A 12903-nucleotide genomic window follows, 5' to 3' on the forward strand; every position below is an offset into this window, starting at 1 on the left:
AATCAAGCAGAATATATTTAATTTGCCATACTTATAAACTTGTAGCTGAGGATGAAAGGTACATGTTTTCACTGTTGTTTTGTTTTTTTTTCCTGAGCCACTCCTGGCATGTCTCAGGACTTACTTCTGGCTCTGTGCTCATCCTCTGGTGGAATTTGGCGACCCTATGTGGTGTGGAGCTCAAACCCAAGCATCTTCCATGCTTTGTTCCCTCTCAAGCCCCATCTGTATTTTTGTAAAAAGTAACTTTTTAAAATTTTAAAAGTAGTAAATATATTTTAGCACTGTCCTCCCATTATTCATTGATTTGCGCAAGCAGGCACCAGTAACGTCTCCATTGTGAGACTTGTTACTATTTTTGGCATATGGACTAGCTTGCCAGGCTCTACCATGGGGGTGGGATACTCTCGGTAGCTTGCTGAGCTCTCCGAGAGGGACGGAGAAATTGAACCCGAGTCAGCAAGGCAAATGCCCTACCTGCTGTGCTATAGCTCCAGCCCAAATATATTTTAATTATATATTTAAAATACATATATTTAAAATATATTCCAAAAAAAGAATCCAAGGTTCCTCCTGAATTTGACTTGTCTGCTCATAAATATTTTCCTGTTTTGAAATTAGTTTGAGAGATATGGAAAAGATAAACTCTACTTTCAGATTCTTAAAAGATCCATCCATCAGTCTTTACCACATAACGTGAAGTGCAGTGGATTTCTGGATGACAACCCATTATAAGGAATACCTTTAATTTGACAGCCTTCCATGACATACATGAAAACTGCTATTTTAAAGTGGTTTTCTATGTTCCATGGATGAAATTGGTCTTAACAAATGCACTATAAGGAAAATACGTTTTAATAAAGAAAATTTAGGAAATACTAAACTATGAAAGAAAATAAAAATTACTCATTATCTTTTCAGTAAATAGTTCTTCTAGAACTATTTATTCACTAAGTAATTGACTAGATAGTCTGTGCTGTGTACCAGTGTAGATATTTTATATGACAATGAGTTATCAAACTTCTTACTCCAAAATTGAGACATATCAAATTATAGTTTATTATCTAAACTTTGTAAACTGTGGCTAGTGACAACTTAAATCATAGTTTATAAAGCTTAGAGTCATGTTTCAATACAAATATATTTAAATGATAAGATAGCATAAAGGTGTCATGTGGCAAGGCAAATGTTAGTCATAAATTCGAAGGAAAAACAAGCAGCAGCACATTTCTTCATTTTTGTCATTGTACGGGTCCTGAGATAGCTAAATTCTTGGTTATGTCATTGCGCCCTCCCCCCTTCCCTTTACCCGCTCCCCTCTTGTTCCTCCCCCGCCCCACACACACACTGAGTAATGTTTGAATGCTTTTTATGTGGGATTCACTGTTCTAGATGGTGAGATGGTGACATATGGCAATGAACAAAGTAAGTAGGACCCTGTTTTTAGGGAATTTATTTGCTGGGGGTGGGGGCAGGTGGAGAAAGAATAAGCAGGTAAGCAGATTAATAAAAGGATTGACAAGTACTAGGGAGAAAATAAGATGACTTGTGGTTAGAGCTCAAGGTTTTTACACTGGTGGTTTCAATCTACAGCTGCTTTCCAGATTTCCTCTCAGGTTTTAGTTTGTCATCTTCACCGTGGAAACTTTTAATACTACCCCAAATAAACAAACCCTGTTGTCTTTGTTTCTTGCCCTTACTCTGTCCTGGAGAATTCTCACTCAGTGACATGGCTAAGTAGCAAAAGTGGAAGGAATTAAGAGGAATTAAGATACCTTAACAAGGCATCTGGAAAAGAATTTCTCAGATAATTTGGCTCAGATAAACTGGAAGTTTGTTGGGTTTATACAGACTTGAGTTTGTATTTATAGTATCTTAATAGTACTTACTATTTTTATATTCTGAATTGAGAAAAAACCCTATCAGTTATTAGGAGAGAGGAAAAAGGCAAAGTGATTTTAGCAATTCTTTTGGAATTTGTAGTTTTATTTGAAGGGTTCCACATCTCTCCAAAATAAAAATAATTTGTCATCTCTATCACCGTATTTAAAGTCTTAATTACTAATGATCCCGATTAGACAGTCTTTACAATTGATGTGTAAGACTTTTGTGCCTTGCTTTCTTGGGTACATAAAAATTTGGAGTGTGACCCATGACTCATCAGTTGACATTGTGGTGCATTTTTAGAAACCAAGAATGTGATAGCAGATTTCCATTAAGCATCAGCAATGGAAATAATTAAAAGAAAACACAAATTTGTTTCTATGCTAGTGTTATTACAGCTGTATGTTAAATTGGGTTCTTAGAAATGTGTTACAACATTGGACATTTCAATGAGTTTGGATATAATGTTATGTGACTTGCAAAAAAGATTCTTTTTTCTTTTTCTTTTTGGGTCACACCTGGCAATGCACAGGGTTACTCCTGGCTCTGCACTCAGGAATTACCCCTGGCAGTGCTCAGGGGACCATATGGGATGCTGGGCCTCGAACCTGGGTCGGCTGTGTGCAAGGCAAATGCCCTACCCGCTGTGCTATCGCTCCAACCCCCACAAAAAAGATTCTTACATGCAGCTTTTCTCTGCAAAAAAAGTTACTGCTTTTCTCCATTTTTTAACATATAAATTCATCAATTCACTTTACAGATAAATATGATACTTAATAGGCTTGGTTTTGCTTATTTGATTTTGCAACAAATAGAAGTAATGAAAAAATAATTTATCTTGGACATATTGTATTTTTATTGCTCCATAAGTTTATGTTTTTGATATGTACATCTTGTGTGATTCCTTTATTTTTTCTTTTTAATCATGTATATAAGAACCAACTTTTGCTGCTTTTCTCTTCCTACTTTAATTTCCTTTTGTACACACTCCAGCTCTAGTACTGTCCTGTACACTTAAATGTCACTCCATACAAAAGATACTTTATGAAAAACAAGTCTCACAGTTCCTCTCCTTTCTTCAAAACACCCAGTTCCTTCAGAATTGACTACTATTAATAGTTTTTGCATGCCTCTAGTCATATTTTTGTGTGTAAATTCATGTGTATATCATGTAACTTGTGTATATTAAAAGATTAAATTTTTTTTGTTTTCTTAACAACTAAGAGTTTGGAATTTTTCCCCCTCTTTTTAAGTCATCTTCCACAAGAGTGAAATAACAGTCTTTACCTTCATCTCATATTTCTCTTAGCAGATCTCTAGAATCCATGCTGTTGCAAATGGTAAAGATTTTATCAATAAAATATTTTTTGGTGGGGGTCACACCAGGTGATGCACAGGGGTACTCCTGGCTTTGCACTCAAGAATTACTCCTGGTGGTGCTCGGGGGATCATATAGCATGCTAGAGGAACCTGGAACTGGCTGCATGCAAGGCGAATGCCATACCTGCTGAACTATCGCTCTAGCCCCTAAAAGATTATTTTTAAACATATAGTCTTCTATACTTTTGATATAAATGAGCTCTTCTTTTTTCTTTTTTTTTTTAAGTTTTGGGGACACACTTGGCAGTGCTCAGGGCTTAGTCCTGGCTCTGCAATCACTCCTGGTGGGATTTGGAAGATCCTATATGGTTTTTGTTTATCCTTGTTTGATGTTTGTTTCCCTGATTTCATCTGTGAACTTGTAGCTGTATATGAATTTTTGAGAATTTATCTTTTTTCCCACCTAACTTTATTTAAAGACCATGGTTTACAAGGTTCATAATGCAGTTGTTTGGGGCATTAATATTCCAACACCAATCCCACCATCAGTGTGACCTTCCCTCTAGATTGTCCCCAGTTTCTTACCCCCACCAAGCTTGCCCCACAGAAGGCACAAAATAATTTATCTTATATTGTTTGTTACAGTAAAGTGGAAATGGAATTATAAAATAAAAAATAGTTCAGTAAAAGAAAATTTATGAAATTTGGTATATTTCTCAATGGTATTTTATAGTCACTATCTGAGGATTTACTGAGCTTTTTGTTGCTAGTTGAACTGTGTTATTGTTTTTATTTATTGAGCTTGCTGAGCTTCAATGCTACTTTCCCATCTAATTTGCTGTGTTCCAACTGGGCTGTCAGTATTGTGGAATTTGGAAGAGTTGTGCTCCAGGGACTATTCTTTGTCTTGGCATCTCTTGAGATTAGTCGTGAAGCTGGACCCTTTATAAGTGGGAGACTGTTGGGTGTGTATGGCTTCTGGAGCTCCCAGCAGTATGGGAAGGGGGGGTATTTGGAGGAGGCCTGCCTATCCCCATTCTGAGAAGGTCCTAGAGTTTTCAGCCTAAAGACTGGTAGCTTGGCATCTCTTCCAAGATTAATTGTGAAACTGGACTATTTATATGACTGAGGCTGCAGAGTTACGGGTATGGCTCTTGGGGCTTTGGCAAGATGGAGATTCAATCCACCCCCTGAGGATGACTGAGTGTTCAGCTCAGTGACCAGTGTACCTGGAAGTTTCATTTGTTTAACATCTCTTCTGAGACTGAGAGAAGCTTTATCTTTACTATTATATGATTTTGAGGAGTCAGCGTATAAGAAAGTCATTCTAGTTCACTAGAACAATTGTTTTCCTTGGGACCAAATTGACAATTGTCCTCCTATACCCCACTCCCACCCACCCCCAGAAGAGTAGGAACAAGTTATAGTGTCTTAAGGTTGATATAAATCTCCTGTTTTGTCTGGGATTATATTGCATGTTGCTTATTTATTGCCTTCTTGTTCTAACTTGACTGATGGAGGGGAAGGAGAATATGGGAAAATTATCAGTTTCAAGTACTCATTCACTAAACTTGAAATTTGGAAGTAGGCTGGCCAGGATTTGGATTGTATCTTAATCGCTTTCAGCCTTACTTATTTTCACCTCCTAATCTTTATTTTTCATCTATTCTGAAAGAGCCTCCAATGCAGCACCGTTGGGAAGGACGAGTAAAGAGTGTTGAATCAGTAGGCAGCTATGGAATTACCCCAAGATCATGCTTAACATTTACAGTGCTACTTGAGAAGGAGAAATTTAAAGTAATGAGTTTTTTTTTTTTATGTTTTGGGCCACACCCAGTGATGCTCAGGGATTATTCCTGGCTCTGAACTCAGGGATTACTCCTGGCAGTGCTCGGGGGACAATGGGATGCCTGGGATCAAACTTGGGTTGGCCGCATTCAAGATAAATGCCCTACCAGGTGTGCTATCACTCTCTATCACTCTGACCCCTAAAGTAATAACCCCCCCCCCCTTTGGTGTCTAGCTTACTTTCACCAGCAACCTCTATTTTCCATTTCTGGGTCTCCACTTTTTTTTTTTACATAGTCTTTCTGTTTCCGGGGAAAATAATGCTTTGCTTTAGTATGAGTCTAACTGTGACCCACTAAAATTTCACAAGCCTCTTGTTACACTGATTGGTTCAGGATGGGTACATGAAAAACTGTCAGAGGTAGACAAATATAATTATGCTTTTGGTTTTTTTGTAATGCTGTGGGAACTCAAAGGGGCTATGACCATTTGACGGTAAGAAAACTAGGTATTAGCTGCCACACTGAGTTCAGCATGTGTCCAGAGGAAACAGATTGGGAAAGTCCTGAGTTCAGTCATGCCAATCGGCTTCAGTCAGGTTTTCTAATTTTTTTAGTTGAAAGACACTTGGCTACTCCACCAGCGTGTGTCTATCAATAAAATGTTACTTCAGGGCTTCTTTTACTTCCTGATTCTATACACAGGCATTGTATGTGTCTGGCTATAATGCCAACCAAAGTATGGAACTTTCAATCTAGAGAGGGAGAAAGATGATCATTGCAATGGTTACTAAGAAGGAAACATAAGGTGATATGTAACAGGGACCTACCCTAGTTCTGTGTGCCATAACGAAAAATTTGGGAAAGAAATTACATTTTGAAAGATTAGTAAATTATCTAAGATGGAATAGATAGTGGAAAAAAGTATTACATGCTTATGAGTTATTTGTTAAGATCTTAAAACAAGTCATGACGTTTTCAAGGAACTAATAGAAAAATCTGTGAGGTGAAGAAGTGAAGTCTATGATTCTGTGATAAGAAATAAAATCTGGAGAGTCAAGTCAGAACAAAATTATGCAGAGCAAAATGGCAAGACTTCTTCATGAATTAGCTGTGGGAGATGAGGGATAAAGCTGTAGCACTGATTCCTTCTTAGTTTCTGGTTTGTGCATCTGGTGTGTTGAGCGCTAGTGATCCCATTCACAAGAGCAAAACCAGTTTGTGGTGACATTGACTCTAGCTTTGAATTTGGAAATATAAAGGAATTGTTGAAGCAGTCAGGCATGTATTTTGATTTATCATGCTATGTTTCTCGTGATCTTTTTCTTACCTAAAACATCACTTCCTCAGAGAAGCTTACTTTGAAGCTTTTTGTGATATTTTTCAAATCATTATAGCAATTTGTGTGTTGTTGGTTAATCCCTTGGTCTAGACTAAGCTCTGTGAAGGCAGCAGCTGTTTAACGTTCCACAGTAACCCTATCCTGTGGCAGTACTGCACACAGGTATAGTTAACTGCTCTTGATTGTGTCATGAATTTTCTGTACTTAATTTATATACCTCTGCTTGGTATGTGTCCATATTAGTTAATCTGTTGGGGAAAACATGAAAAACTTTTACTTATTTTTATGTCTTGTTTTACTGTCAGGTTTTCTTTATTTAGAGTGTATCTATGGAAATAGTTACCAAAAGATTTTCAGGTTTTCTTTAGTAAATACCTTCTGAGTGATATTGCTGAAATTATTAACTAGAACCCAGGAATATTTATTTGTTTATGTTCTTATTGTGTTTGAGGTCACATGATTTCAGTAGTGTTAATGTTTATGGAATATAAAGTTACTGCTTTACCACCACCACCACCACCACCCTTCTCTGCTGTTCTTTTTTCTTTTTGGATCACACCCGGCGATGAACGGGGGTTACTCCTGGCTCTGCACTCAGGAGCTCAGGAATTACTCCTGGCAATGCTCAGGGAACCACATGGGATGCTGGGAATCGAACCCAGGTCAGCCTCCTGCAAAGCAGACGCTTTACCTGCTGTGCTATGGCTCCAGTCCCCTCTGCTATTCTTAGTGTCACTTTAGTCCACCTCTTCTAGTCCCTTCACAGCTTGGTAACCTAGTTCTGTAGTCAGAGTACAAGGGTTTGTTATCATTGGATACTGTTCAGTCCCTTGCTTTTTATTTTTCTTTCGTTTTTTTTTTTTTTGGACCAACAAATCTGTTATTTGTTCTTTCTCTGACTTATTTCACCTAATATAACTCTTTAACTGAATCCATATCTGAATCCAAATCTTGCAAAAGGCAAGATTTCATATTTACTTACAGCTGAGTAGTATTCCACATACTGTTTCTTTGTCTGTTTATCTATTGTTGGACACCTGAGTTGCTTCCAGATCTTGACTATTTTAAGTAATGCTGCAGTGAACATAGGTGTGCACATATATTTTCATGTTAATGACTTAGTGTTCCTGAGACAGGTGCTAAGGATCACTGGGTCATGAAAGACTTGCATTTCTCATTTTTTAGAAAGTCTCCATATTGCTTTCCATAGAGGCTGACCCTTTGCTATCTGAAGGGTGCCTCAGCTAAGGACTTGTGGATCATTCCCAATGGTGCTAGTGAGTGGGCCATTCAGTGCTGGGGATCAAACCTGATCCTTCTGCATATATTCTAGCAATCTCTCTGTCCCCCTTTCCTTTATTTTTCTTTCTTGTGATGTCCATTGATAGACGAATTCATAAAGAATTTGTGGTATACTTATACAATGAATTGTATAAGTATTACGCTGCTATCAGAAAAGATAAAACAATGCAGTTTGATGCAACTTAAATGGCACTAGAGTTTATCGTGTTATAAGTCAGGGAGAAGCAAATACTGGATGTTCTCACTCATCTGTGATACATAGAGAAGCAGAACAGGAAATGATGGTATTGAATTATAACAACTCTTTGGTCTTTGATTACAAAAACAGATTACTGAGCAGTGTGTGTGTGTGTGTGGAGGGTGGGTATAAAGAAGAGGCAGACTGGATGAAATGTAAGGGCAGTGTTGGAGAGTCTTGGGCACTTTTGTGGCGGTGAAGGTGCAATAACTATGTACACCAATGCCATAAAAGTTATCACTATTATCTGAAAAAAAATCTTGAACGGAAAAAGTATTAGTACTGTACCTCCATGTTCTTTCCATAATTTTTTGGGTAGAAATTTATTATAGAAATAAAGGTAGTTTGGTTTAGTTAAAAAGTAGGAAATTTGAGATTTTTTTTCTTTTTGATGTGTGCCAATCTCTGTGGATTGAGAAATCTCATTCTTGTCTTGATTTGCATTTCAGTGATGACTAGTATCACAGAGCATTTTTTCTTGTGCCTTTTGGCTATCTATATTTCTTCTTTGTGCAAGTTTCTGGTCATCTCTTCCCATTTTTTGATGGAGTTCAATGTTTGTTTCTTGTAAAGTTCTACCAGTGCCTTATATACTGTGGATATTAACCCCTTATCAGATGAGTGTTGGGTAAATATTTTTTTTCACAGCCACTATTTTAATGTTCGAAAATCTTTTGTTGTCGTTTAACAGAAGATGTTGATGGTATATGTACGTGCATTTGGGGACACACACGCACACATGCACACACGAGTGCGCACACACACATATTTTTTTTAATTTATTTTTTTATTAGTTTATTTTTAATTAGAGTCATCGTGAGGATACAGTTACAGATCTATACATCTTTGTGCTCATGTTTCCCCCATACAAAGTTCGATAACCCATCCCTTCACCAGTGCCCATTCTCCACCACCAGTAAACCCAACATCCCTCCCCCCCTCCCCAGTCCCGTCTCCCCCCACCCCACCCTGCCACTATGGCAAGGTATTCCCTTTTGTTCTCTCTCTGATTAGGTGTTGTGGTTTGCAATAAAGGTGTTGAGTGGCCATTGTGTTCAGTCTCTAGTCTGTATTCGGCCCTCATCACCCTTCCCCCACATGACCTCCAACCACATTTTACTTGGTGGTCCCTTCCCTGAGTTACCCAGAATGAGAGACCAGCCTCCAAGCCATGGAGACAACCTCCTGGTACTTATTTCTACTATTCTTGGGCGTTAGTCTTATAGTCTATTATTCTATATTCCACAGATGAGTGCAATCTTTCTATGTCTGTCTCTCTCTTTCTGACTCATTTCACTTAGCATGATACTTTCCATGTTGATCCACTTATATGCAAACGTCATGACCTCATTTTTTCTAACAGCTGCATAGTATTCCATTGTATAGATGTACCAGAATTTCTTCAACCAGTCATCTGTTCTAGGGCACTCGGGTTTTTTCCAGATTCTGGCTATTGTAAACAGTGCTGCGGTGAACATATAAGTGCATATGTCACTTCGACTATACTTTTTGGCTTTTCTGGGATATATTCCCAGCAGGCACACACACGTATTGAGATGTTTCCCTTTCTTCTGTAGGTGCTTATTTATGGTATTTTTTGCATCAATGATCAAACTTCGTTTACTATTCTATTAGCTTGAAAAGTAAGTTTTACTTTTTAAACAAATCAACCTGATTTTTGGCATAAAATTGCACATGGTCATTTTAGAACACTTGGAAAATATAGATATAAAGCATAAAAAGTTAGGTCGCCTGGTTCCTGCTCAGTTAGTATTGCTTTGAAAGTTCTACATATTTAAAGCAATTATATTAAGGCTTAGTGTATTTAAGTTTTATTTGAACATATTGACCAGTGATTTATAATTAACCAATGTATATGGGTTTTATATATAGCTTAAAAGTTTTGCTTTTCCCTTCTGTGGCCATCACTGAAGTGGTAACTGCCAAAATGAAGTTCAATCCTTTTGTGACTTCTGACCGGAGCAAGAACCATAAGAGGCATTTCAATGCACCTTCCCACATTCATAGGAAGATTATGTCTTCTCCTCTTTCTAAAGAGCTGAGACAGAAGTAAAATGTGCGATCCATGCCCACCCAGAAGGACGATGAGGTTCAGGTTGTGAGGGGACACTACAAAGGTCAGCAAATTGGCAAAGTAGTCCAGGTTTACAGGAAGAAATATGTTATCTACATTAAACGAGTCCAGCGGGAGAAGGCAAATGGCACAACTGTCCATGTGGGCATTCACCCCAGTAAGGTGGTTATCACCAGACTAAAACTGGATAAAGATCACAAAAAGATCCTTGAACGCAAAGCCAAGTCTCGCCAAGTAGGAAAAGAGAAGGGCAAATATAAGGAAGAAATGCTTGAGAAGATGCAGGAATAAAGTTATATACAACTTGATTAAAAACTGTAAAATGAAAAAAAAAAGTTTTCAGGTAAATATTTTTAAATGCGTAATGTTCAGCTCCTTCCCTAATCCCTTATACACAGCTCTTCCCACCAATACCCTTCATTGCCTGGGAAGATCATTAGTAGATGATAGTGTTTCTAGGAAAATGTTCACACAATTAACAATTTGCTTATGTCCCTTTTCTGTCTAAAGTTAATATATTCAGTAATGGCATGTTTTGGTTGGGGGGACATCATCAGTGCTTAGGAGATTCTTCAGTGCTAGGGATAGAACCTAGGAACGGGCCTTTGAGCCATCTCCATAGCTCTGTCATTTTTATATTTATTTCTCCTTTAACTTTGAAATTAGATATTAATCTGTAGGCAGTAGTGAATTATGTGACATAAAGACTGACTCATCTACCCTCCTTTTCCATTACGAAGCTCACTGAAGATAATATTTTTTGGTTATATTTGTGAATAGCATTTTATCTATTTCAGAAATAATACCTCTTATGTAATTGCCAGATAGCATGTTGCTGCATGATCGGGTATTTTTACACATTATACACCTCACACCCCCACATCTGTGCGTACATATAATCTCAGCACACACTTTTCATTTGTACTTTTTCAGTTCTTGAACCATAGCAAAAATATGGCTAACAGGGACACAACATTCAGCAGAGTAAGAAACATGTTGAGCTTTTTCTACCTTGTTATTAAGCACATCTTAATAACAAGAAATGCTATAATTATCAGACTATTGATGAAAAAAATCTGTGGCATAGGTACTCAGTGGAGTACTACTTGACTATAAAAAATGAAGTTGTGCCTTTCCAGACAACATGGAAGGAATGTGAAGGATTCTGCTCAGCAGAGTAAGTCAGGAAGTGAAGGACAATTACCGGATGGTTTCACTCATGTGAGATATAAATAACTAAAGCAAACTGGCCAAACACAACAAAAATAACTCCTTAGTTGCTGTAAAAAGATGTTCCCAGAGGGAAAGGGGGAGAGGGTGGAAAGAATGGATGGACAGAGTCATTTTGATAATGGGATGTCAATTTGGTGGTGCAGTGAGTCTCATACACATATAGAAGTGTGAAGCTGTGACATCCATAATTTTATAATACTGGAAGGGGAAAAAAGCAAAAACTGATTTAAAATAGTTGTTAAAATTTTTTTTAAAATATGGCAAATTTCTTTGGGAATACAGGTCAGTGGTAGAGTATTTGCCTTCAGTGTGAGAGGTCTGGGCACAAAACCTAACACCACCACTGAGAAAAAAAAGGGTATTATGGGACTTAAGAGATAGAGGGTAAGGGGCTTGTCTTGTTACATGGTTGACCTGCGTTTGATCCTTGGCCTCCTTGGAGTGATCTTGAGTGCTGAGCCAGGAATATACCCTGAGCACCATGGGGTGTGGCCTAAAATTCAAAGAAGAAAAGAAAAGTGCTGTGAGGATCGGAGAGATAGCTCAGTAGTCCGGCTTTATATGCTGGAGACTTAGCTATGTGATCCTCTAAACACTGAGCTGGTATAGTCACTGAGTGGTCCAAAAATACAATACTACAATTCAACCCTCCCAATACTACAATTCAACCAACAAAATATTGTGAATGATTCAAATATATTTATAAATTTGAAAATATATAAGTTGTAATATAAAGTAATTCTGTTAATCCTTGGATTTTTAAAAGGAGAGTATAATGAAAAGTTTTTCATATTAAGGGCAGACAGGAAATGAAGACATTTTTACTGTTTCTTAAACTAGGTTTCCAACTCATGAGAAGACTTGTAGTCATTATGAAAAGTGGAGAAGCATTTCTAAGGTGTCATGGTGAACTCTGAGTATATTTAGTATATTGTGGGATATTTAAGTATTTATAGAAAAATATTCTGCTTTATTTTCTATTGTAAGTAGCTGATGTTGGCTGTCTACCCTAATTTGCTGTTAAAATGGCATGATGGAGAGGTCCAGTCAGTGCTCAGTGATATACCCTCTGTGAACTCAGCTGGTCTGGCCAGAAGGTTGAATGCTAAGGCCCAGGAAATAAAGGTGCTTGGTTCCTGCAGTGCCAAGGATCACCAGAATCACATCTAGTGATGCTCTGGGGTATCATATAGCTCTGGGATTCAAACCTGTGTCCCAGCATATGCAGAGCACATGCCTCTGAACTCTGAGCTGTCTACTAAAGCCTTAGGATTTTATTTTAAGTGTTTAAGATTTGTGTATATGTATCATTTAATAGCTTATTGGTTAATCTAGATTAAATCGGGTCTAGTTTCTAGGACACATTCTCATACTGTACTACCAACCAACAGATGATCCTAACTCAGATGCACTCTCTTCATTAATAAATGGAGAAATTTTTAAAAGGAAGCAACCCTATTCATGATGGAATAGAAAATTTCTACCAAAGTAACACACATGTATATATGTAGACATATATACACACACACATATCATTTAATTCTGAAATTTAAGACGTCTTCTTTTAATAAGACCATTAAATTTTTGTAACGTTTTAACGTAGACTAGGACATAGAAAACTCAGAATTGTAAAATGGGTTTGGGGGTGCTAGTGAGATAGCTCAGTGGTTTCCTTCTGTCTGATCTGTTACATAATGAATTG

At 37.5% G+C, this 12903-nt stretch overlaps 1 protein-coding gene and 1 pseudogene across 3 annotated transcripts in view; both read left to right on the forward strand.

The window, feature by feature from the left end:
- The window catches only part of LNX2 (ligand of numb-protein X 2), a 69813-nt gene that overhangs the window by 9280 nt on the left and 47630 nt on the right, over positions 1–12903 (forward strand). The gene's annotated exons all lie outside the window — the stretch shown is intronic.
- Positions 9808–10259, forward strand: LOC101539136 (60S ribosomal protein L26-like 1; annotated as a pseudogene).

This window comes from Sorex araneus, chromosome 1 (assembly GCF_027595985.1).
Source record: "Sorex araneus isolate mSorAra2 chromosome 1, mSorAra2.pri, whole genome shotgun sequence".
NCBI lineage: Eukaryota > Metazoa > Chordata > Mammalia > Eulipotyphla > Soricidae > Sorex > Sorex araneus.